At 41.1% G+C, this 27,561-nt stretch overlaps 1 protein-coding gene across 3 annotated transcripts in view; it reads right to left on the reverse strand.

Annotated features, from left to right (window-relative positions):
* The window catches only part of LRRC4C (leucine rich repeat containing 4C), a 949,507-nt gene that overhangs the window by 225,157 nt on the left and 696,789 nt on the right, over positions 1 to 27,561 (reverse strand). For all 3 annotated transcript variants that reach the window (XM_072985958.2, XM_078389277.1, XM_072985960.2), the window contains one exon: positions 2,958 to 3,044. The gene's annotated coding sequence lies outside the window, so the exon portion shown is untranslated. The remainder of the gene's footprint in view (positions 1 to 2,957; positions 3,045 to 27,561) is intronic.

The following is a 27,561-nucleotide window of genomic DNA, read 5'->3' on the forward strand; positions in this document are numbered from 1 at the left end:
GTGTTCTTTGTGATTCTGCCGGACCTCTCAACAGCAATTGATACCATCAACTGTGATGTCCTTCTGGGACATCTTTCCGGGATGGGGCTTGGACATACTGTTTTACAGTGGTTCTAATCCTTCCTAGATGACCAAACTCAGAAAATGGTGTTGGGTAAATCCTGTCTGACGCCCTGGCCTGTGATGTTCCTCAGTATCAGTCCTATCCCTCATGTTATTGAACATCCACATGAAACAGTTGCGAGAAGTTGTTCAGTGTTTTGGGGTCCAGTGCTGTCAATATGCTGATGACACTCAACTCTATCTCACCTTTCTGGCTGATTCCAAGGAAGCAGTTCTGTGTTAGACCTGCATTTGTTGCAACTGGATGAGGGCTAACAAACCCTGTCAATTAAAAGGCAAATCAGGACATAAGAATCCAGGCTGTACTGGATGGGGTTATACTCCTTGTGAAATGTCAGGTTCACAGTTTGGGCCTGCTCCTGAACTCAGCACTGAGCTTTGATGCACAGATTCCAGAACTGCATTTAGTTCAAGATGATGCACCAGCTGCTCTGGTTCCTTGAGCTGTCTGATCTGGCTATGGTTACACATACAGTAGTTACATCCTGTTTGGATTACTGCAATGCGGTCTACATGGGACTGCCTTTGAAGAGTATTTGGAAACTTCAGCTGCAGACAGACTGCTGACTAGTGTTGATTAGAGGGAACATATGACTCCCTTATCGCAGCAGTTTCATTCGCTGCAAGTCTGTTTCCGGGCCTAGTTCAAAGTGCTGGTTATTGTCTATAAAAAGTCCTATACAGCTTTGATCCAGACTATTTGAAGAATCATGTCACCCTATATGAGCTTTCTTGGCTTTTAAAATATTCTGGGGAGGCCTTTCTCTCAGTTCCGCCACCCTCCCAATCTTGTTCGGTGAGAACAAGAGAGAGAGCCATCTCAGTGTTTGCTCCCAGGCTTTGGAATGCACTGCCCCAAGAAGCCAGATTGGACTACTTCCCGCTTGTTCTTCCATTGTCAGGCAAAGAACTTCCTTTTCAGGCAGGCTTTATTTATTTATTTATTTATTTATTTATTTGATTTATACCCCGCCTATCTGGTCCAAACGGACCACTCTAGGCGGCTAACAATAAGCAATAAGTGTCTCAGGAATGCTTTGTTTATATTAAATTTAAATTAAAATGCTTAAATTAAATTTAAAATTGTCTTAAATCTTGGTTTTAATCTTCATAGATGTTATTTCAAAATGTTGATATTTATATGGTCTTTAAAAACTTTTAAAATATTAACTGTTACATAATTTTAGCTGTTGTGAGCCACAGGGGCCTTATGGGGAGGAAGTCAGCAAATACAGTGGTGCCCTGCTTAACGACGAATCCGCTTCACAATGTTGATTTGTGATTGCAATTGCAATCGCAAAATGATGTTTTAATGGGCAAAATCTGCTTTGCGATGATCAGTTCCCTGCTTCGGGAACCGATTCTGCACATTACGACAATCAAAACAGCTGATCATTGGGTTTTCAAAATGGCCGCTGGCTGCTCAAAATGGCTCCCCGCTGTTTTTAGGAGGCATTTTTCGCTGCACAGGCATCGGGAAATGGCCGCCCTATGGAGGATCTTTGCTGGACGAGCAAGTATTTCGCCCATTGGAACGCATTGAATGGTTTTCAATGCGATTCAATTGGCTTTTTTATTTCGCTTGACAAGGATTTCGCTCTACAGCAATTTCGCTGGAACAGATTATCCTCGTCAAGCGAGGCACCTCTGTAAGTAAGTAAGTAAGTAAGTAAGTAAGTAAGTAAGTAAGTAAGTAAGTAAGGAAGGAAGGAAGGAAGGAAGGAAGGAAGGAAGGAAGGAAGGAAGGAAGGAAGGAAGGAAGGAAGGAAGGAAGGAAGGAAGGAAGAAAGAAAGAAAGAAAGAAAGAAAGAAAGAAAGAAAGAAAGAAAGAAAGAAAGAAAGAAAGAAAGAAAGAAAGAAAGAAAGAAAGAAAGAAAGAAAGAAAGAAAGGTCAATGCCGGATTACTAATCCCCATTTACTTTGAGAATTGGTACAAGTACTGAAATCTTAAACATACTTCACAGATGAAAGTCTCGAATCATATCCATTCTTACCTGGAAAGTGCCATTTGAATACTGCCATACTTCAGGCTTCTGAACAATCCCAGATAGAATAATTCTGAGTGTAGCCCAAGTCTATACATGTTCTGCCACGTAAGTGTGCACAGGATTGTGACATGAAAAATTCCAAACTGCTGAGTGCTGATTTCTGCATCGATTTTTGCCAAATATACAGAAGTAGGTACAGAAGTAGGTATCTCCTAGCTGAGAGACAGAGCTTTTTCTGACATTGGGCAGACTGGCAGGCATCTGTGTGATCTTTTGATTCATTAAAATACACCATATTGTTGTTTATTGTAATTGTATACTTCTAAGGATTGGGAAAGATACTGCTGGATCCAGAAATCTGTGGATGCTATAGCTGTAATCCAGTGAAAGATATCTCTAGCAGAAGCGATGCTGTCAGCAGAATTGGCTGGGAGTGATGGTCCTCCCCAACACAGCCCCTTAGCACCACCCCTCCACATTCACTGCTTTAAGAAGGTTATTCAATGGATTTGAATAACCATGCTGGGAAATGTGCTATTAATTGTATGCCAGTAAAACACAAATGTTTGTATAAGAGGCAAAACAATATAGTGGCAAAACAATACAGGATTAACATCACATACCACTGTTAACTACACAGATATTCACTGTCATTAGTATTTTTGAAGGCACAAGAATGAAAAGTGATACTGCACCACAGGAAATCATTCAAAATAAAACTCTGAGGTCAAAGCTGGGGTGGAGTCACTCCTGAGAAAATAAATGATAATTACTGCTAGAAATGGAACACTGCTTCTGCATTATGTATTTGCCTAAATGTATTTTCAGACTCAGATCAATCTTACCTTAAGAAATCATATCTGCTGTTTGTACTGGAGTGACAGTCTGCTTGATAGAAAGTATGATGGTGCTTGATGAAGGTGACATTGGTGCTGCAAGATAAGAGACAAATATTTTATAAGTTAGGAGAAATTCATATATCCATAAAAAAAATCAGAGAAGATACATTTGTGTTGTGAATTGTCTTTGGTTTGAAACAGACAGAAATATTCTGATCTTTTTTGGGGAAATAGCCCATCATTTTTCCTGAGTCAATCTGGAAAAAAAAATCCACAATGCAGTGAAAATGAAACTTGATGGATATTCAGACCCCTACAGATATCTGAACGTTCCATGCTAAACCATTTAGAGGTTTATGAATGTTTCTGATTGATTCTTACAACATTAAGGAGAAACTCTACATTAAAGGCAACCATTCCTTCCAGGTGAAAGCATGTTAGTGTTCACAGAATATGACTGTATCAGTCTTTAATGTCTGAGAAATTAGACTTACAAAGGGAGAATGTACTAATGGCCTGGAGACCAATCACAAAACTAAGGAAGCTAATTTGAAAATTACTGGAGGTGGAAAGAGCTCTTGCTGTGACAATCACACTCGGGGTGCAGTCAGAGAGCTGGAAAGCTGTATGTCCAATTGCAGTGGAAAGTGTTGCCTCTCCTTTAAGGTGACCCTTCCATCTGCCAATGACTTGCTCCGGCCCAGCCCCAAAAGTAGTAGCCCTACAGCTGACCAAAAAGGTCCTCCTTGGGCACAGATAAGAGTTGGGCTGGAACACAATTGCCAATACATCACATGATAACAAGGGAAGAAATCGCACAGGACCACACCACAAGTGCAGTCAAATGTGATCTGTTTCTCTGTGTGATCCCACTCTCAGTCAATTCTTGAAGAATTCCCATTTATCCTGAAGGATTATTTGTAATGAATATGTGGACCTTGAATAACCCTAACAATGCCATGATTTTGGTGATGGATTTCCTCCCCTCTTCATTCCTTTCTGTCAAGGCGAATACCTCCCTTTGAGTATATGCAAATTTGCAAGCTGTCACCATGCCAGGATGAGTGGGTGTCTATGCCCAAAGGGATTGTCACGGAGTGGTTTATATAACTCCAGGCAAGCAGAAGGACTTGACATGTCAGGGGTGTAAAGGTACTCTGCCTTTGATACTGTACTGGAAAGCTCCATTTTAATACAGAGAGCCTGGGGCTGTTTCAGGATGAAAAGCAGGTCAGATTCCAAATGCCCCTGGCCAACATGCATAAGAAACTTTCTGGCTGCTGTTATTTATCTGCTTTCTGCTTGTGGCAAATAACAGCTACGCTGCCTGTGCTCAGTCCTCTGTTGGTAGATTGCTCCGATTTATCACTCCAGAGATTAATCCTGTTCATTAATACAAGAACCAAGGATCAAGGATCCTGCATAATATATGGACCATTTGCTGCATGGGATTCTGAATATGCACTTGTTTTCTGTAGTACCGAATAGATTTGTGGATAAGAAAGAGTTCTACCTAGAGATGGGGACGAATATAAAAACAGATCAGCTTTTTTTGACGAAAATAGCCGATTCGTTAAATATTCATCCCTTCATATTTGTGGATCCCAGGGACCCCCATGAATATGAAGGGACAAATATTGACCCGTTTTTATTCATCCTTCGTATTTTTTTTTAAACCATCCATTCTGCCTACCGGCCGCCATTCAACAGAAAAGCAGCCACCCACCACAGCCACTCAGCCCCACAGCCTACCTCTACCTTCTTCCTTCCCCTACCTTAGCCCTCCCCCACCCCCACCCCTTTTCAATTTTTTTTTAAAAAACACCATTCTGCCTACCAGCCGCCGATCTACTGATCGGCAGCAGAAAGGCAGCCACACACACCCTGGGTTTGAAGCATGTTGAACGCCCCCCTTTGACTTTGAGAATCATAATGTGTGCAGATTCCAGTTCCCAATTATGTTCAATTCTCTGTTCGCTCTCAATGGAAAACCAATTAAATGTCTTTTTAAAAAACATGCAGCTTATTTCTCACACAGCCCTACTTAGGACAAAAGATCTGTGAGAGATCTGTGACAATCTGAAGGACTGCAGATGCCATGTTCCCCCAGCCAAACTAAAACCTTTTATTTTCTGCTAAGCAAAATCGCTGACTTCATCCCAATCTCCTCACAATTTCAAAAAGCAATGTGAACAAGTATTTTGCATTTGAGAGTGAAGGTTCAGCATTTGGCTCAGAAGAGCTGGAAAGGGGGGGGGAAGGAACATACTCTGGCTATTGACATGTGCATGAATGCAGGAGGGCAGGATGGCCTTGAGAAGTGAAGAAGACTCAGGGATGTTGATGAATATGGTGGAATATGGTTGATGAGATTAGTGAGTGACAAGTGGATAAAAGGAGTTAAGTGGTCACATGGATAAAATGCATACTGGTTCTCTACTTGAGAACAAGTGTGGGAGTACAAGTGATTGCAAAGCAGATAGTTAGGAGTGAGGGGGAGAAAATACAACACAGAGAACTTACTGTGTGATTTGATAATCAACAATAAGTGTCAAAACAGCAAAACAACACTGAATAGGGAGGAAATCTGAGAACATATATCTTGCCATAGTTTAGTAAATACTTGTCTCACTTAACAGGAAGACCTTACCAAAAAAGAATACAAATCTCTTTCCGTCAGTTATGGCTGCTTCTATAGGCTCAAAAGATAGAAAGAATGGTCACAAAGTAGACTGGGGAGGATTCTATTTCTGACCTAGTAGACACGTGTGAACCATTTTCCTCGCACAAGGATGCTGCACTACAAAGAATGGCAAAAAGGAAGTTAACTGCAGCTCTGGGGTTGGAGCTGGAGACACACACTAATTAAGGTAAGGAAGAGACATGCACTGTTTGCAAGTTTAAAATAAGTCTGCACTAGTACTGTTACTCTTGTCTTGGAAGTAAAGTTGCTACTTTAAGTGGAGCACTGAACTTTTTTTAACTGTCTCATTTTGCTGCAGCACCCAACCTCTTCTGACTCATAGGGATTGAAATAGGGTTTTTGAGTCATATCTACTATTGTGGGCAAGAATCCCATAGAAGAAATAGAGTAGCCCTCATAGTCAAGAAAAGAGTGGGAAAAGCTGTAATGGGATATAATCTCAAAAATGATAGAATGATTTCAACACAAATTCAAGGCAGACCTTTCAACATCACAGTAATTCAAATCCAAGTTTATGCACCAACCACTGATGTTGAAGAGGCTGAAATTGATCAATTCTATGAAGACTCACAACACCTTCTAGAACTGACACCAAAGAAAGATGTTCTTGTCATTATAGGGGACTGGAATGCTAAAGTAGGGGGTCAAGAGATAAAAGGAACAACAGGTAAGTTTGGCTTTGGAGTTCAAAATGAAGCAGGGCAAAGGCTAATAGAGTTTTGTCAAGAGAACAAGCTGGTCATCAGAAACACTCTTTTCCAATAACACAAGAGGTGACTCTACACATGGACATCACCAGATGGGCAATAGCAAAATCAGATTGATTATGTTCTCTGCAGGGAAAGATGGAGAAGCTCTATAAAGTCAGCAAAAACAAGACCTGGAGCTGATTGTGGCTCTGATTATTAGCTTCTTATAGCAAAATTCAAGCTTAAACTGAAGAAAATAGGAAAAACCATTGGGCTAGTCAGGTATACTCTAAACCATAGGTTCCCAAAGTGGTCTATATGGACTCCAAGGGGTCAATTTCGACTTGCAAGGGGTCCATGTCAGAGAGAGATGTAAATGGGGGTCTACATCAGCAGATCCCATTAGGCAGATCATAATAAATATTTAGGTGATCTGTAATTACACCAGACACAGATACTGTGCATATAATATTTCATAATATTATTTAATTAGGTACTATGTACTATCTGTATTATGGTGTGCTACATTCATGTCTAATTATTGGTGAAATGTTACGGTAAGTGTTGGGGTGTTGTAAATGGGATCAACAACATTTTGTCATTTTTCATTACTGAGCTATACGGGCACACACATAAGTGGGCAGGGAGTCTACGGAAAGCAAGTAAATCGGAAAATGGTCTACGGGGCAAAAAGGTTTGGGAAGCTATGATCTAAAACAAATCCCTTATAAATACAAAGTGGAAGTGAAGAACAGATTTCAGGAACTAGATTTGGTAGACAGAATGCCTGAAGAACTATGGATGGAGACTTATAACATAGTACAGGAGTCAGCAACAAAAACCAACCCAAAGAAAATGAAATGCAAGAAAGCAAAGTGGCTGTCCAATGAGGCCTTACCAATTGCAGAGAAGAGAAGGGAAACAAAATGCAAGGGAGATAGGGAAAGTTACAGAAAATTGAATGCAGACTTCCAAAGAATAGCAAGGACAGACAGGAGGGCTTCTTAAATGAACAGTGCAAAGAAATAGAGGAAAAGGATAGAAAGGGAAAAACCAGAGATCTGTTCAAGAAAATTGGAGATATTAAAGGAACATTTTGTGCAAAGATGGACATGATAAAGGACAAAAATGGTAAGGACCTCACAGAATCAGAGGACATCAAGAAGAGGTGGCAAGAAAACACAGAGGAATTATACCAGAAAGATCTGGATGTCCCAGACAACCCAGATAGTGTGGTTGCTGACCCTGAGCCAGACATCCTGGAGAGTGAAGTCAAGTGGGCCTTAGAAAGCATGGCTAACAACAAGGCCAATTGAGGTGATGACATTCCAGTTGAACTATTTAAAATCTTAAAATATGATGCTGTTAAGGTGCTTCACTCAGTATGCCAGCAAGTTTGGAAAACTCATCTGAGGATTGGAAAAGATCAGTCTATATCCCAATTCCAGAAAAGAGCAGTGCCAAAGAATGTTCCAACTACCTTAAAATTGCACTCATTTCAAATGCTAGCAAGGTTATGCTCAAAATCCTCCAAGATAGGCTTCAGCAGTATGTGGACTGAGAACTCACAGACGTACAAGCTGGATTTCGAAGGCGCAGAGGAACTCGAGACCAAATTGCTAACATGAGCTGGATTATGGTAAAAGCCAGAGAGTTCCAGAAAAATATCTGCTTCTGCTTCACGCAAAAGCCCTTGACTGTGTGGACCACAGCAAACTATGGCAAGTCCTTAAGGAAATGGGATGCCTGACCACTTTATCTCCTGAGAATTCTACATGTAGGACGGGAAGCATCAGTTAGAACTGGATATGGAACAACTGATTGGTTCAAAACTGGGAAAGGAGTACGACAAGGCTGTATATCGTCTCCCTGATGATTTAACTTATATGCAGAATACATCATGCGGAAGGCTGGACTGGATGAAACCCAAGCCGGAATTAAGATTGTTGTAAGAAATATCAACAACCTCCAATATGCAGATGATACCACGCTGATGGCAGAAAGTGAGGAGGAATTAAGGAACCTTGTAATGAGAGTGAAAGAGGACAGAGCAAGAAATTGTCTGAAGCTCAGCATCAAAAACAAACAAACAAAAACTAAGAGCATGGCCACTGGTCCCATCACCTCCTGCTAAATAGAAAGGGAAGAGATGCAGGCAGTGACAGATTTTACTTTCTTGGGCTCCATGATCACTGCAGATGGGGACAGCAGTAACGAAATTAAAAGACGCCTGCTTCTTGGGAGAAAGCAATGACAAACCTTGACAGATCTCAAAAAGCGGAGACATCACCTTGCTAACAAAAGTCTGAATAGTCAAAGCTATGGTTTTTCCTGTAGTGATGTACGGAAGTGAGAGCTGGACCATAAAGAAAGGAGACTGCCGAAGAATTGATGCTTTTGAACTGTGGTGCTGGAGAAGGCTATTGAGAGTCCCCTGGACTGCAAGGAGAACAAACCTATCAATTCTAAAGGAAATCAACCCTGAGTGCTCACTGGAAGGACAGATCCTAAAGCTGAGGGTTCAATACTTGGCCATATCATGAGAACAGAAGACTTCCTAGAAAAGACCCTGTTTTGGGGAAAGTGTGAAGGCAAGAGGAGAAGAGGACAATAGAGGACGAGATGGTTGGACAGTGTCATCGAAGCTACCAACATGAATTTGACCCAACTCTGGGAGGCAGTGGAAGAGAGGAGGGCCTGGTGTGCTCTGATCCATGGGGTTATGAAGAGTCAGACATGACTTAATGACTAAACAACAACAATTATTAAATTTTGCCGAATTTGAATGAGTGAAATGTATAGAGGAGTGAAACCACGAAGCCCCCATTAAATCAATAGGTCTGCTCTAGTGCAATTTGCTATTTCAATAGGATTTCAAAGAATCTCACAAGTGTGAGATTAAGTTATGCTTAATTTAATATACTAAGCGAAAGGATTTCAGGCAATCTCACAAGCAGTGTGAGATTAAGCATTGAAAGAGAAGCCATTCTGTTTACATGACTGCTCTTCTACAACTGCATAGCAGATACTAGCTTTAATATCTGAGATGGTTGTAAAGAAAAAAGAGGGTGAAAACTGAATGTGCTTTTTAACCAGCTGTATTTCTATAGGTCCTACAAAGTTTATACAAAAGTATTGAGATGTCCAGAACTTTCCACAAAATTACTCATTGGCACACATGTACATCAACAGATAGATAGGTAGGTAGGTAGGTAGGTAGGTAGGTAGGTAGGTAGGTAGGTAGGTAGGTAGGTAGGTAGGTAGGTAGGTAGGTAGGTATTGGATTGAGCCTTTGGCTTCATACCTGTACCCCATTCCCAGGCCCAGACCCCAGAGGAGGTACAGTCCATTTCAATTGTGAGAGGCTCTAACTGCTTAGGAAGAGAGATAAAAAATATTTTAATGTAAAGATTGGCATGTATTTTTGTTTCTAGAATGCATGGTAGTCATGCATCCTTGGATGATGTGATGATCCCTATGAGGCCCCCACAACCCACACTCCCCCTGGCTTGATGGCACATATCAGCAGCAATGCAAGACCATTTTAAAAAGCTCAGAGTAGATTAAAGATTAAAGTCCATGACTGATTATGCTATCAATGTGACATGTGTGGAGTTGCTCAAACAGGATTCCTTGTACTTGCACTAAATACAAATACTAAAATATAATTCAACCTAGCATGACACTAAGCACAATTGAAATTAAAACACTTTAAGGAAGTACTGTAAATAATCCGTGCAGAGAACATAATTTAATAAAAGAAACTGAGAGTAGCCATCCAGAACTGAATATGGCGCGGGAGGGGGAATTCAGCCTCAAAGTAAAGAATTCAGTTGTTTGAGGTTCTAGAGAAGATTTGGAAACCTGGGAGGCAAGGAGCATGGACTGTGGGGACGTCATGGGGGCATCACACATTCTATGAATTTTTAAAAAAATACATGCCATTTTTATACTGACATTTCAAACTCCCTCCTCCCAAACAATGAGGGGGCTTCACAATGTGAAATGGCTTGGGCTTTGTCTGAGCTCTGGTTCTGGGTTACAATTTTGAAGCCCAACCCTAAATCCATTTGTTAGTCCAACTACAATAGTCCACGGAGTCAGGGGAAAGTTGGTAAATCAACAGCTAGATAAATTCCACTTGATCAGTGGTTCCCAACCTTGGGTAACCCAGGTGTTATTGGATTGAAAATGCCCTTCTTGACTTGCTGATTATATTTGGGAAACTTCACCACCAGCTGTGCTGGTCTAGGCTTCTGGAAGTTCCAGTCCAAGTACACCCAGGTTACTCAAGGTTGGAAACCACTGCAGTAGATCAATGGACCCATCTTAGTTGGGATTAACAATTACATTTTAATCCCAGATATGTAAAGTGTTTGTGTGTGTGTGTCTCTGTGTGTAGACATTCACACAACCACAACTGTTCCAGTGTTAATGAGGGCATCAAAGGAGACACTAGACATATGGGCAGAACCCAAGGTTATGAGGCGAGCACCCTGCCCTTCCCCTTTCCAACATTATATCCCACGCGTCGAAGTGATGCCTTTGTAGTGAAGAGGACCTTGCTTGTGTGTAGGCTTGGCATGCAAGCGTAGACCCTGGAATATCTTATTTTCATATAGACGGTACATCTAGGCCAAAACCTCTCTACAGCAGGCCTTCCAGAAAGCATAGTGTTTCATGTCTAGAAAGTAGTATCGGAGAAAGCAGTGACCCCCTGAAGAATGGAAATTCTGTGGAGGTAAGAATACAACTAAGATCAAATGAGATCCCCTGTTCTCTTTATCAAAGACTTCTCTATGGAAGGAAGGATTTGCTGTGCAAATGAATATAAATCCCCCACTGTACTAGCCTAATGTTTTCAGTCTTCCAACAAAGAAGCCCATGTACAGAGGGCTGGAAAGTCAAAGTTCAGCAGCATTAAAGGAAAATGATTCCCAAATATAATCAGCAGGTCAACAAGGGCATTTTTTTGTAAAATGATTTAACTTGCCTCAAGTGACGCTCTTTTGCTCTTAGCTGCTAATGTCAAAGTTTCATGTTCACATCTATAGTTCAGGCTACCCTAATTTAGTTTTATGGCCCTATTTTGCATAATAGAAATCTGTGAACATTCCTATATTAATCCATTCTTTGTTAGAACACTTCTTTCTGGGGATAACTGCAGAGACTTAGTCATTTGCTGGTCATCCAAAACATCCATGTATTTTGTTAATCCAAAGTTCTAAACCTGGTGTGGCAATGACAAGCTTTCCAGACATTTTAAGCCTACAGCTTTCATTAACCATAGACAGCATAGCCAATGGTGCTCTCCAAAAGTGCCCAAAAGGCCAAGCTGTCCAACATTTAAAAAATTATATTAAATTAAAATAAAAAAATAAAATAAAAAACCAGCTCAATTAATTAAAATACTATTATTATGTACTGATAATTTGTTATACACCACCCAGAGTAGTGATTGGCTGGATATGCGGTATAAAAATTGAATGAATGCATAGATATATACATGTATGTATGTATATACATACATACATATATACATACATACATACATATGGGTAGCCCCTACTGTATCACTTCCAGCTATAGATACATTGGTTCATAAGGTTCCAGCTGGAGTGAAGTCTACATATTTATTTATTTTATTTATTTTATTAACATATTTTTACCCTGCCTCAAGAGGACCCAATGCACACAGTGGAGCACTGGAATTACTTTTTGTTTTCTGCTCAGCACCACAGCAGCCAGAATGCACTGTCTAACCTGTGGCTTTTAGGATTATTACTTTATATGTCTTGCACTGGATCTCCTTCACCCATGAACAGGACTGGTGTAGAAGATCCAGTTGCACTCAGCATGCATCCCATCAGCAAGTGATTTGCCATTGTATGAACAGAATGTTCGTGTTCAAGTCCTGCTTGTCTTTTCTCATATCCTTATGTTATATGAGGGACAGGGCAAATTTATGCACTTCATTGAGTGAGTTATAGTCCATGATCTTAGTAGCCAGATATTATTGGGATGTTGTTGTTTAGTCATTAAGTTGTGTCCAACTCTTCATGACCCCATGGACCAGAGCACGCCAGGCCCTCCTGTCTTCCACTGCCTCCTGAAGTCGGGTCAAATTCATGTTGGTAGCTGCGATGACACTGTCGAACCATCTCATCCTCTGTCGTCCCCTTGTCTTGCCTTCACAATTATTGGGACTAGGCAACAAGAAAACTATGGCTTGTTCCTGGCCTAATAGTGTTTTAAGGGCTTAATGTTAAAGAACACCGGAGAGATTTTGGAACTCCCTCCCACAGGAGGCCAAACTAGCCCCATCTTTGCTATGCTTCTGAAAGCAAGCAAAGTTTTTTTCTCGTCAAGCAAGCTTTCCATCAGTGATTGCTTATAAGAGTGACTGGTCACATGACTGGCTACATGACTAATTTTTAAATGCATTGTTATGCATTACTGTTCTGACTGGGTCTCTAGTAGTACTTGTGTTTACCATCTCTCTAAGTGGTATTTATTTGCTCCTTTTTAGTATTCACATACTTATTGTTTTAGCTTTAATATTGTCTTTTAATGATGCAATCTGCCTCTTTACACTCATTGTTCTTAGCTTTAAATATTATCTTTCAAGGGTGTAAACCATCTTGGGCCTGTTTAAAGGAGAAAGGTGGAGTATAAATAAATAAATAAATAAATAAATAAATAAATAAATAAATAAATAAATAAATAAAGGTCAATAATGTACATAGGCCTCAGATCCTGAAACATGTTCATGCATTTAGTATGTATATTTCTTGTCACACAGCAGACAACTGGCAATGTGGCCTGTTTTATAAACTAACCTGCACGTTTATTCTGTTTTTATAGCATACATTATAAAACTAGGTGTTCTGAGAAATGTGCACTAAAAACGTGCACACCTTCTGACAGAGATTTTCCTTTACAGAATTCACAAATACTGTCATTGTCACACACCTGAGAGTCGTATCTGTTATAGGTTCATAAGGGGTCTATTGAGCTGTGATCCGATCTCCCCCGTCACACATAGAACTTTTAGATTGGGTTAGGAAGTCCTGAACCTGGATTGCTGCTGAAATCCATGAATCTTAGACTCAGCACTGAGAGTTTGTGAAATGTACAACTGTTTCAGACTCACTGCCCTCCTCTATAATCACCATTCTGATAATTTTCATTCTTGTATTTCCTCCTCAGAGCCAGCTTGCACTATGCCTGCTGCAGATTATTATTATTATTATTATTATTATTATTATTATTATTATTATTATTATTATTATTATTATTATTATTATTATTATTATTATTATTATTATTATTATTATTATTATTATTATTATTATTATTATACTTTTCTCTCTCTCCCAGGCATCACCCAGGCAAAGATCTTTCTGTTCAGGCAGGCCTTATCTTAGTAACTAAGAGGGGTTTTAAATGAATCGTGGTGCTCTATTGTTTTAAATGTGCTTTAGTATTGATTTTGTTACTGTTTTTAATGTATACTTGTTTAATTTTTAAAAACTATATGTATACCGACTGTCTTTTGCTTCTACAAGTCCTTTTAATGATGTAAGCTGCCTTGGATTCTTTTTAAGGAGAAAGATGGGATAAAAATATTTTAAATAAATAAATAAATAATCGGATGCTAGCTTCCTACTCTCCTCCTCCAGCACATATCCCCCCCTCCCTTCGCCTTATCTGTTTACCAGAAGAACATCTCCACAGTTGCCTTGGGAGTTGGGGAAATGCCTTTCTCTGCAGGAGGCAGTTGGGAAATTGACCTCAGAATATTCCTCAGATGGAAAATAAATGTGTTGAGTTTATATTTCAGTAGAAAAAAACTACTTAAGTAAATCAATGAAATCCTTTTCACACCTCCTGAGACTGGCAACAGGAAAAAAAGACCTCTTGCCATGTGTGGTCATACCTTTCATAGGCTTCCAGTGACACAACGGAACAGAACATAAATGCACACAGCAATGAGTATATGTGCAATATGTTCAAAACTGAACATGTCCATGTTTGAAAGATGTATAAAAACATATTCTAGTAACTGGGAAACGATACATATAAAAAGATAATCATTAACAAATTGTCCTCCCCAAATCCATAAATTATTAAATAACACACACAAAATATTGATTACTGTGTGGGAAGGAAAACAAATTCTTCCAACTCAATATAGATCAGGAATGTGGAAAAGACCCATCAGGATTCTGAGAAATGGAAATGAGACTGAGAAATTTTCACATCCTGAGAAAATTATCCGAGGATGGAACTGAAGGAATTATCCAAGAATGGGATTGACGTTTCTGTGGTGACTTTCACTGCAGTGGTATCCTTCCTCCTAGCCATGGATCCATGGAGTTTTCTTTTTATGCCCAGCAGAAAGAATGGATGTTGCTGCTTTCTTGAAGAAGTGGTTGAAATGCACCTGCTATTGAGTCACACTTACTGCTTTTTTTCCTGCTTCTTTTATGTTCCTTATTTTTTTACATATCTCCACCCACATGTTCTTATGTAACTAAATGTTATAAATGCAATAAAATCCCACTAAATTATTCATTCACTACAAAAGAAGCTGTCTCAACATGTTGAAGCCGCTGAATACAAGTTTCTTAACTCTTATGAGCCTTTTCACTTCCAATGCAGGAACACGACTGCTGTTGACTCCAGGTTGGAATCCTGTGGATGCAACTGTGGCAATAACATCATCCACCTGTGATGTTAATCTTTAATTTAATTTAATTTAAATCTTTCTATCTCCGTTTCAACTTCTGAGATTACCTAGGGATCCTTTTTTGATCCTAGGATGCCCTTTGGAGGTTTGGGATTGTGGGCAAGGAGCCTTTAAAAATGCCTTCTGTCACTACTGTGAGGATCATGACTGACAGTGGTGATCCGGCAGCAATTTTCAGACATTAAAGGCTCCCTCCAAAGCTCCCAAAGGTTTTTCCAGGTTTTTTTTAAAAAAATAAAAATAAAAAAGCTCTAGGGAATCTTGGAACCTGGACAGGGAAGGGCAATCATAGGAAGCTTTAAATCAAATTACATTAAGGATTAACATTGTAGACCAATGGTATCATTGCCATTTATTCCCACATAATTACACCAGCAGGATTCCAGCAGATTTTTTTCCCTTTTTTGTTGTTGTTGAGGTTTTCACAATCTGAGAAATATTTCTGTCCACATCTGATGTCTTTTCCTTCTGGAAAGGAAAGTGCACACATGGAACAAGCACAGAAAGATGACTGATTGTGCTGCAAACAACCCATCTAATGTTTCTGTTTTAAAAGAAACCCATGCAACAATGTGGCGCTTAAGTTGGCATAAAATGTACATAAATAATTCTTTCAAATGTTAAAACTCTCATTGAGACCAATGTCTGTTGAATAGTCAACATAGACAAAGGAGATCAGGGTTAAAACCTCCAATTTTGACACATCTTTGACTCCTTATTGTATGCTAGCCTCATCCAAAAGAATTACCTAAGAATACAATCAGAACATCACAGCCATGCCATCCTACCCTTGTGCCAGAAAGATCACTGCTAAAAGTAAATGCACTATAATTAAAGAAATTGCTTCACTTGGAATGACTGGCCATACTCTGATTTTTATAGAATAAAAGTACACAGCTGTGCTGTTGACTAGCTGCTCAAAACCAAGAAAATGGAGATGGAAGAGATGGAAATCTGCCATCCTAGTCTGTAATGCTATAGTGACAGCATTTATTCATTCTTGCTAATCTCTATGAGGACCTGAAAGTATTGTGGCAACAGTGATGTTGCAGAAAAACCCAGCCTTGTGGCAGATGTTCTCTGCTATCCTTGGTGCTGAATCCACAATGGCAAAGTTTGGGACTGAGATTGTGTGGGAAATGCAATGCAGTCGTGGCATTTGCTCTGATCCACATAACAGGACTGTTTCTCAGGAAGAAGATTCCTCACTGTTCCTTTATTTTCAAAGGGAGAAGAAACGCCACACAGTAGCTATGAATACAGCAGAAGCAGGAACAATTTTATTCACATAAGGGGAAATAACATCTGTTAGCACAAGAGTTATAGACTGCAGTGAAGATATCTCAGAAATTACCAGCCAGGTGTGAGGATGTTTCAAAAATTCTGCAGGTGCAGGCTGAGTATACCAGTGCCCTATCCACAGTCTTGCTTGGATAATTTCATGCTGTCAGAAGCTACATTTTTGAAGTGTAAATTTTCCTACCGATTTGTGCTTGTTAAGTTATGCAGTGTGGCACAGCTGGTACATTATTGCTATAGCTTTTACATCCCAGATATGAAGCCAGTTACATTAAAGATATTGAAAAATGGACATCAAGTCACTGTATAAGGCAACACCCCTTCTTTTGCCTTATTAAGTCTCCAAGTGTTCCTTGAGGTGTCTGAACTCAGACAATTTTTAATGATTAATAGCAAAGTATTAATGGCATCAATTTATACACCTTTATAGACTACATTCCCCTTTTCCCTACTTAATTTCACTAATGATTTACTAATTATTTTAAGACTTTAGTATTAGCCACTGGGGAACAGACTGTTTGTACATATTTTTATTATAATAAATTAAGCATATATAGCTGTTCCATAAACTGCTGCTTTGTGGGAAAAGAATTTGATATGCCTTTCCCCTGGATAATATTCAGAGTTTCCCAAACTGTGAAACAGAGAGTCAAGGCCCTCTCCTTAACAAGGGTTGATGTGGCATGAGGGACTTAAGGGAAGGAGAAAGTTCTTGGAAATCAGATGGCAGCACCTTCTGTGAGTGGAAGCTTGCAAATCTTTGGATACAACTCATATATTTCTTGTTATAAATTGTAACCTCTCCTCCAAAAAATGAAGAAGAAAGAAAAAAAATCTGATAGACCCAACATTTCATTCCATAGACGGTTTATCTTGGGTGGAACTGAATGCTGACCTTGTTATGACACCACATCAATTGAGCTTGTGTGCTTTGCAGATGATAAGAAGGAGAAAAATGTATGAGCAGGTGTAGGTCAAAATTTGTTTTACTCATACATTTGGAAGATTTGTAGACAAAAATAGCACCAGTGGAAAATGGCAAGTAACATTACCCAAAAATCACCATCTAATATGATCAAACCAAATAACACTATGAAAAAAGAGAGAATACCTGGGTTGATGGACTAAGCGTTATAGCACTGCTTGGATTGAACCTAGATGACAACACCTGACAGCATTCATCCATTGGCTGAAATCTGATTGCTTAGCAAAATAAGATTCGTATGTTCCTAACTTAAAAATTCATGTGACAGAGTGAGCTCCCGTCCTGCCAACCTAGCAGTTCGAAAGCATACAAATGCAAGTAGATAAATACTGTAGGTACCACCTCGGCGGGAAGGTAACAGCGTTCTGCATCTAGTCGTGCTGGCCACGTGACCACGGAAACTGTATTCGGACAAACACTGGCTCTACGGCTTGGAAACAAAGATGAGCACTGCCACCTAGAGTTGGACACAACTGGACTAAATGTCAAGGGGAACCTTTACCTTAACTTAAAAATTTAAAAAAAAATCCCATCATGATTCTCAGAGTAGTGTGAGTGGGTGTGGCATGCACATGCACAGACCCAGTATGTGTATATTTACTACCACCAAGAATCACAACTTGGACTTTTTATTTGTCAATTAGAGATGGACTGAAAATTATAGATTTTCTTGCACTGAGCAGTAAGACTTCAGCCCCTGTGTCTATGGCTGAACACATATTGGATACAGAGCTGTTAAAAAAGTCAAAACAGCTTGTCTTTCAAATATTTCTGTTTTGTTATTAATGAGAATAAATACATTTTTAAAATGATTAACTACACCCATCTGTGATCCCAAACAGGCCTGTTTGATGTCTGCTTAATTTTTTAAAAAATTAAATATATTGGGGGTCCCTTGTTTGCCTGGGAGGTGTCCTGCCCCGGTGGAGTTGGTGGAGGAATGGGGCACCTTTTGGAGTCTGGGGACCTCGGAGGCTCGGCTGGACGGATTGCTGGACTTGGGGGCAGTCGAGAGGGCACAGGATCCTGCAAACATCAGGGGGAGCTGGGAGGTCGCCGGAGCGTGGGAACGCGGGCGCCATGTTGGAGATTCCCCCTCCAGCTCCTTCTTCCCTCGCCTGCCTCTCTCCCTCAGCCTGCTTGTTTCCAACTGATTTCCCCCCAATTGGTTCTCTAAGGGGGGAAATGGCAGGGTCCAAACTTTTTACAGCTTGCCTGCTAGTGCCTTTGACCCTGCCCTGTGACCATATTGAGACCTCTGAGCCCGTTCTTGTGACTTGGGACTCCTGCCCTGTTAATGAAACGTCACGGACTTCAGTTCCATCTAAAGGGTCTTCAGTTCCATCTAAAGGGACAAAATCAATTGGCAGAGTAAAACAACTTTTGGCTATAAGTGGGGGATAACTTCTGGGGGAATTCTGTAGCTATATTGTGATTTTTTTTTTCTTTAAATGTTTGATCAATTGATATTGTTATTATTTTTTTGTTAGATTACTTTTATTTATTTTATAATTGTATAAGTTATTTATTGTGGGTTAATTGATTGTTTGTACTGTGTTTTTTTTTCTTTCTTTAAATGTTCGATTAATTGATACTGTTATTATTTTCTGTTAGATTACTTTTATTTATTTTATAATTGTATAAGTTATTTATTGTGGGTTAATTGATTGTTTGTATTTTTTTTATTTTTATTTTATTTTATTTTATTTTTTTATTTTTATTTTTATTTTTATTTTTTTTTTCCTCCTTTTTTCTTCTCCTTTGATATGGTTTGGAAGGCCTGCCTTCCCAGCGAGGGGCCCCAGAACATTTCTGTGATTACGGGTAGGGGGAGATATGGCGTTGGCTCCGTCTCTGCTCGTGTTAGAAGAACTAGGGACAGATGTTTAATGGCTGTTCCTTGTTCTGAGACGGAGACCAGCCCCCAGCATCGAGGTAGCCAGACCAGCCAGCCTTCCACTCTACGCCTGGTGTTGTTGAACGCCAGGTCTGTATCCAATAAGGCCCAGGTAATTCAAGACCTTATCCTGGAGGAGGATACAGACCTGGCTTGCATAACCGAAACTTGGATTGGCGGAGAGGGGGGTCCCCCTCTAGCTCTCATCTGTCCGCCCGGTTATGCTGTCCAACACCAGGGTAGACTGGAGGGTCGGGGGGGGAGTAGCCATTGTCCATAAGTCCAGCTTGGAGGTCACTAGGCACTCCTCGGTGATAAAGCCGGGTCTGGAGGCCCTCCACGTGTCTATCGGGGCCAGGGATGGTATTGGGATCTTGCTGGGCTACCGTGCTCCCCGCGACCCAGCCACCTCCCTACCGGAGCTGGTGGACTCCGTCTCCGCGGCACTGTTGGGTTCCCCGAACCTTTTGGTGCTGGGGGATTTCAACGTGCATGCGGGGGCGGAGACCTCTGGTCCAGCTCTTGAGTTCTTGGAGACCATGGCCTTCTTGAACATGTCCCAACATGTCAACGGCCCCACTCACGTGGGGGGTCATACACTAGACCTGGTTTTTTCTACCAATGGGAGTGAGAGTGGTCCGATGGTGACTGACCTTGAGTCGGTACCCTTGTCATGGTCGGATCACCACCTAATAAAGTGTACCATTAAAATGGCTCTCCCCCCCCGCAAGGAGCAGGGATCTATTGTTATGGTCCGCCCTCGAAGGCTACTGGATCCTGTTGGATTCCAGGATGCCATGAGAGGTGTTACGGCTGACCTGGCTGGCGCTCCTGTCGAGGCTCTGGTAGATGGCTGGTTTGCCGCTGCGACTAGGGCTGCTGACATGATCGCACCTAAACGCCCTCTCCGCCGCAGAGATCGCCCGGCTCCCTGGTTTAACCGGGACCTCCGGGCGAGGAAGCGGGTCAGGAGACGGCTAGAGCGCAGATGGAGAAGGGCCCCGACGGATTTTAATAAGATAGCTGTCAGGGTCGCTACTAACCTTTATCTAGCTAAGGTAAAGGCTGCTACTAGATCATACCTCGCTAACCGGATAAGCGAGGCGTCCAACCAGCAGGCGGAGTTATTCCGTATAGTACGCGACCTCTCCGGAGTTGGTCCGGGCGATGGGCCTCCCCCTAGTTTCTCGCCGGACCAATTTGCAGCATTTTTTAAATCAAAAGTGGAGGCCATCCGCCGGGACCTCTCTCCTTTTTTGAGTACAGTGAGTCGAGCTGAGATGTCCAGCGCTCCGTCTTGCCCGGTGATCTTGGACACCTTTCAGCCTGTTACGCCTGACACTGTCTCCAGGGCGCTTGACCGCTGTCGTGCCACCACCTCCTCTTTGGACCCTTGCCCGGCCTGGCTAATCAAGGCAGCCAGGCCGTTAACAACGGAATGGGCCACGGCTATTATAAATGGGTCTCTCCTTGAGGGCAGATTTCCATCTGCCCTGAAGGACACACTCATTAGGCCCATCAGGAAGAAACCTAGTTTGGCGGCGGACGAAATTGGCAATTACAGGCCCGTCGCCAATGTTTCCTTCCTTAGCAAGGTAGTCGAGAGGGTGGTGGCCGACCAGCTTCAGGCGCTCCTGGAAGAAACAGATGCCCTGGACCCATTCCAGTCGGGCTTCAGGCCCCGCTATGGCACAGAAACGGCTTTGGTCGCCCTGTATGATGACCTACTGAGGGAGGCCGATAGGGGCAAAGTGTCCCTGCTGGTCCTCCTCGACATCTCAGCGGCCTTTGATACCATTGACCACGGTATCCTCCTGGGGAGGCTCTCCGAGCTGGGAATAGGTGGCCTGGCATTGTCCTGGCTCCGCTCCTTCTTGGAGGACCGTCCCCAGAGAGTTCAGCTTGGGGAGAGAGTCTCGGCCCCGTGGAGCCTCAATTGTGGGGTTCCACAGGGGTCGATTATCTCCCCAATGCTATTTAACATCTATATGAGGCCGCTGGGTGGGGTCATCAGGAGGTGTGGGGCTTCGTGTCACCAGTATGCGGACGACACGCAGCTCTACATCTCCTTTTTGCCAACTGCAGGAGAAGCCGTCCTGTGCCTCCAGCGCTGCCTGGAGACTATACTGGAATGGATGCAGGAGAACGGACTTAGGCTGAACCCGGACAAGACGGAAGTACTGAGGGTGGGCCCCCCCACAGTCCGGGATTTGGGAAACTCCCTCTCTTTTGGGGGGGTGACCCTCCCCGCAAAGGATGGGGTACGCAGCTTGGGGATACATCTGGACCCGGTGCTCTCCATGGAGTCACAGGTGGCGTCGGTGGTCCGCACCGCCTTTTTTCATCTCAGGCGGATAGCCCAGCTGCGGCCCTACCTGGAGGTGGGGGCGCTCACCACCTTAGTACACGCGCTCGTAATCTCGAGATTAGACCACTGTAATGCGCTCTACGTGGGGCTTCCTTTGAGGTTGCTGCGGAAATTACAGGTGGTGCAGAATGCGGCGGCCAGATTACTCAGTGGAGTGAAAAAATTCCAACATATTTCGCCCACTCTGGCCGCATTGCATTGGCTGCCCATCAAGTTCCGCATTGACTTCAAAGTGCTAATGCTTACGTATAAAGCCCTAAACGGTTTAGGGCCTCGATATCTGGCGGAACGCCTTCTCCCACCAAGTTCTACCCGGGTCACACGGGCGAGCCAGGAGGTGAGGCTGAGGAGCCTAACGCCGAGGGAGGCCCGGAAAGAGAAAACAAGAAATAGGGCCTTCTCGGCGGTCGCTCCTCGCCTGTGGAATAATTTACCTCCTGGTATTCGCGGAGCTCCCTCGCTGGGCACTTTTAAGAATCTACTAAAGACCTGGATGTTTCGGCAGGCCTTCTCACCAGATTATTTCTGATTTTCTTATCTTTTATTGTTTTTTACTTTTATCTGTTTTGTAATTTGTTGTTCTATTTTTATTGTATTCTTCCCTGTTGTAAGCCGCCTAGAGTAGTCCTTTGCGACTAGATAGGCGGGATATAAATAAAATAAATAAATAAATAAATAATAAATATTACCTACTCTGTTTTCCAAAAATAAGACCTAACCTGAAAATAAGCCTAGTATGATTTTTCAAGATGCTTGTAATATAAGCCCTACCTCAAAAATAAGTCCCAGTTAAGTGAAACCCCTCCCTCCACCATTGTGCACAACCAGAAAATGACATGACCATATTTGAATAAATGTAGATTGTTGTATATGAAAAAAAAAAACCTCTCCTGAAAATAAGCCTTAATGCAGAGGAGTTTTGTTGTTGTTGTTGTTTTGGAGTAAAAATTAATATAATACCCTGTATTATTTTCGGGGGGGAAACAGTAGATTCTCCATATTTAATCACTCTTTGCATGTCACACATTTCCTAATTAACTTTCCTTTTGTCTTTCATGTCAGCCTGATTACATTTGTTGTTATATGCTGTCAAGTCACCTCGAACTTATGGCAAGCCCATGAATGAGCAACCTCCAACATATCCTCTCCTCAATTGCCCTGCTCAGCCTTTGTTAATGTTTAGTTCCTGATTATACACAGAAGTCAAAATCCAATTGCCAATTACAAGTGTAGAACCAGCGATTCAATTGCTAAATGGTGATTCAACACTTCCACATAGGTTCCATTGGTTCAGTCAATCTATTCTCACACAGATAATTGTTTGACTCAAGACAATTAGGACATTTGTCAACCAGTTTCTCAAAAAAGAGAGTTTCAGATTACGGCTCCAAGGGTAAAGCATTTGTTTCAAAGGAAATGAAATGAAGAAGGTTAATTTGCTAACTACCTAAATCTAAGTACCCTCACTGCCTTCAAAACATGGTGCTCAACCCATCTGGCAAGAAAAAATTGTAACCCAACTTCCTTCAGTTCCTTCCATGGGGCAGCTGCTCTACTAAGAGTTTCCATTTGTCTTCACATGGAAGGAAAGGATGACATTGAATTCAAATGCTTTTATTTATTTTGAACTATTGGGAGCCCTGGAACTGGATGTATTTGAAGCAAGCATAACTTCCATCCTAATATACAGTCTTGTAAAACAAATGAGTTTTCATCAGCATTTGAAACCTGAAACATTTTACATCATCCCTCTTTTATATGCAGAAGGTTTTGAATCCTCCTGTATTAAAATGAGCATATAAATATGCATTGTTATTAGACAGAAGGGATTTTCTTGAATGACATTTAAGGTCATATCAAAAACAAGGATGGAAATAGCATTTATTTAAAAAAATCAAGATCAAAAAGAAATGTTGTAGCAATTTATTTCACTTGCTGGAGCTACGTATCTTAAAGGTCTCATATGTAGGTGGATAATGCTAAAAGTGAATCTCTTTTTATTAAAGAAGAATTCCAGACACAATCCAAATGAAATGTCAGAAATAACAAGTTGCTTTTGGCTGCAAGGAAATGACATGGCACCACTTTAGATAGATCCTTTGAGATATACTGTTGATAGTGAGATACATTACTCCTGTTTTACACTGTTAAAATTAGAAAGAATTCATCTTTTGCTTGGGTTGGAAAAAATCTTGTGGGAAGATCAGGAATCAAGGTATGGTTGAGTTGACTTAAAATTAATACTGTATATGCATAATTAGAAACTGAAAGAAAATAAAACTGGGAACAATTTCCTGAAGCAGCCATTTCATATCATTGTCATGTGTCTTTTCATGCTGAGAGGCATGATGACCAAAAAGTCATGCTTGGCATTTAAGTCTGAAATATTGTGGATATGTTGAAGTATAACCCATTGAACACAATATGTCTGGCTTCAAAGTAACTGAATTGCATTATAAACGTGCATTGAGCTGTGCATTGTTGGAAATGCACACAGCAAAGACTGGAACAAAAATTGTATTGGCCAACAATCTCTTGAGTAGATATGGAAACCATCAATGTAAATGCTATAAACCTGTCTTTGGGAACAGGCAGTGAGTAGACTTGAAAGAAATATGGGAAGAGCATGTTCAAATAACCCATGAGTAATGAAAGGCTACCCTTATGCAGCTGGCACTTTTCTAAGCATAATTTGATTGGAGGATAGGTGATAGGGTAAGGGAGAAGTATAGGGAAGGACTGAGCCTCTTCTCTCCACATGCAACTCATGCCCAAAGCATCTTCTATAGGATATTTAGGCTTTAAAAAAAAGCTTTCAATGGTACCAAAAAAAACCCACCTTTCTTATATCCGGCTGTGTATGTCTATACATAAAGCAACTAGGAAAGGAAGAAGGAAAGTAGACTGACAGGCTACATATTTGTGAGTAGATGCATGGATACAAGTAAGTGTTGATATATGAATGGGACTGGGATCATGGGTTTGCAGCCACGAGAGAAAAGGGGAATAATTAGTTAATTTTGAGCAAATGAGCTATATATTTCTATGTGTTTGTGAAGAGAAGAATGAGGAATGTGAAACAGAATCATAAAATCATGAAGTTGGAAGGGGCTTATAAGGCCATTGAGACCAACACCCTACTCAATGCAGGAATACAAATCATAGGATATCTTACAGGTGATTGCCTAAATTTCTCTTGAATATCTCCAGTGTTGGAGTACTTGCCATCTCTCAAGGTAATTGGTTCCATTGACATACTGTTCTAACAGTTAGGAAGTTATTCCTGATATTCAAACAAAATCTGGCCCATTATTGTGTGTCCTGCACTCTAGGATGATCAAGAACAGATCCTGCCCATCCTCTCAATGACAGTCTTTCAAGTATTTCAAAAGTGCTATCATATCACTGCTCAGTCTTATTTTCTCAAGGCTAAACATGCCCAATTCTTTTCTGCCTTTCCTCATAAAGCTTGGTTTCCAGCTCCCAAATCATTGTTGCCCTCTTCTGAATTTATTATTAGTTTTATTTATATGCCGCATTACTCCCAACAAGAGACCCAAAGCGGCTCACAAAATTAAAATTCACACAATTTAAAAAACAATAAGTTAAGTATTTAAAGATAAATTAAACAATTTATGATTTAAAATACAATTAAAAGATTAAAACATAAAAAATAATTATCTACTAAAATGGGGTTCAAGGATTCAGTTATAATTGTTAAAAGCCTGCCTGAAGAGATGGGTCTTTAGCTTTTTTTCAAAAGGATAACAAGGAAGAGGCCATCCTGATCTCCCAAGGGACAGCATTCCATAGCCTGGGAGCTGCCACCGAGAAGGCCCTCTCCTGTGTCCCCATCAGCTGTGCTTGTGCTGGCAATGGGACCGAGAGAAGGGTCTCCTCTGCTGATCTTAATCGCCAAGAAGGCGCATATAGAGAGATATAGTCCTTCAGGTAGCCTAGACCCAAGCTGTATACAGCTTTAAAGGTAATGACCAGCACTTTGAATTGGGCCTGGGAACAGACTGGTAGCCAGTGCAGATCTTGTAACCAGTCCGTTACATGCTGCCTGCAGCTGGCCCCAGTCAGTAGTCTGGCTGCAGAGTTTTGCATCAGCTGAAGTTTCTGAACTGTCTTCAAAGGCAGCTCCACATAAAACTTGTTACAGTAATCCAAATGGGATGTAAATAAGGCATGTGTTACTGTAGCTAGATCTGACATCTCAAGGAATGGGCGCAGCTCATGTACCAACTTTAGCTGTGCAAAAGCATTCCTGGCCACTGCAGAGACCTGGGCATCCAAACTTATGGATGAATCCAGGAGTACACCCAAGCTGTGGACCTGAGTTTTCAAGGGGAGTGTAACTCCATCCAGCACAGATAGTGTCCCTATTTCCTCATCTGCCTTCCAGTTAACCAGGAGTACCTCTGTCTTGTCTGGATTAAGTTTCAGTTTGTTTGCCCTCATCCAGCCCATTACTGATGCCAAGATTTGCTCCAATTTGTCAGCATCATTCTTGAAGTGCTGTCCTAAACTGGACACAGTACTCAAGATGAGGCCTAACCAGTGTTGAATAGAGAGGAACTAGCACCTTGCGGGATTTGGAGGCTATACATCAACTAATGCAGCCTAAAATAGCATTTGCCTTTTTTTTGTAGCCAGACCACACTGTTGGCTCATATTTAGCTTGTAATCTACAACACTTCCAAGATCCTTCTCACATATTGCTTTGCTAAGCCAGCTATCCCCCATTTTATAACTGTGTGTTTGTTTTCTTTTTCCAAGGTGCAGTACTTTGCAGCTATCTCTGCTGAATTTCATTATGTTGTTTTCAGCCCAGTGTTCAAGCCTATCTAGATCATTTTCAGTTTTGTTTCTCTCTTCCAGGGTATTAGTTATTCCACAAATTTGATTAGCATTTCCTTTATCCTCTGAGCCAGATCATTAATGAAAGTGCTGAATAGCAAAGCGCCCAGGACTAAGCCCTAGGGTAACCATTTGTTACCTCCACCCAGTTTGAGGAGGAACCATCAATCATTACTCTCTGAGTACGCTTCTGTAGCCAACTATGTATCCACCTGACACTTGATCTATCCACACCTAGTTAGTTTGCTAATCAGGATCTCATGGGACACTTTATCAAAAGTTTTGCTAAAGTCAAGATATATTATGTCTATAGCATTCTATCTGTCAATCAGGGAGGTTACCCTATCAAAAAATGAGATCAGATTAGTCTGGCAGGATTTGTTCTTGACAAATGTTTGTTGGCTTCTAGTTACTACTGCTTTGTTTTCTAGGTGTTTGCATAGTGACTGCTTTATAATCTGTTCCAGAATTTTCCCTGGGATTGATGTCAGGCTGAATGGTGTGTAGTTCCCATCTTCTTTCTTTTTGCCCCTTTTAAATATAGGAACAACATGAACCCTCCTCCAATCATCTGGCCACAATATCTATCTCCCATGATTTCAAGAAAAATAATGGACAGTGGTTCTGAGAATTCTTCAGCCAGTTCCTTTAATACTCTTGGATGACAAAGAGAATGGATGGATGAATGGGTGCACACATATGTATGCATGCATGTATATGTGCATGTGCCATAAAAAGAGAGTGGTGTTTCTTGTTCCACAAATCTTTGGCTCTGATATGTCTATCACTGACATGTGTCCAGATTACATTAGAGGAATGCAGCCTTTGGTATAGGGCAGGAAAGATTATCACCTCAGCGTAATGACATCTACAGTAAATGGAAGAGAAATAATTTATTTTTGTCTGTTATGCTCCAAGATCACTAACTACAATACATTGAAAAGTCATAGACATTAATAACTACATTTTGTTGACACCCAGAATCAAAAAGTGTTTCTTCTAATGACTTAGTCACTAATCCTTATATGAACACTGAAGGTTAATACCCACCAT

This window comes from Pogona vitticeps, chromosome 1 (assembly GCF_051106095.1).
Source record: "Pogona vitticeps strain Pit_001003342236 chromosome 1, PviZW2.1, whole genome shotgun sequence".
NCBI lineage: Eukaryota > Metazoa > Chordata > Lepidosauria > Squamata > Agamidae > Pogona > Pogona vitticeps.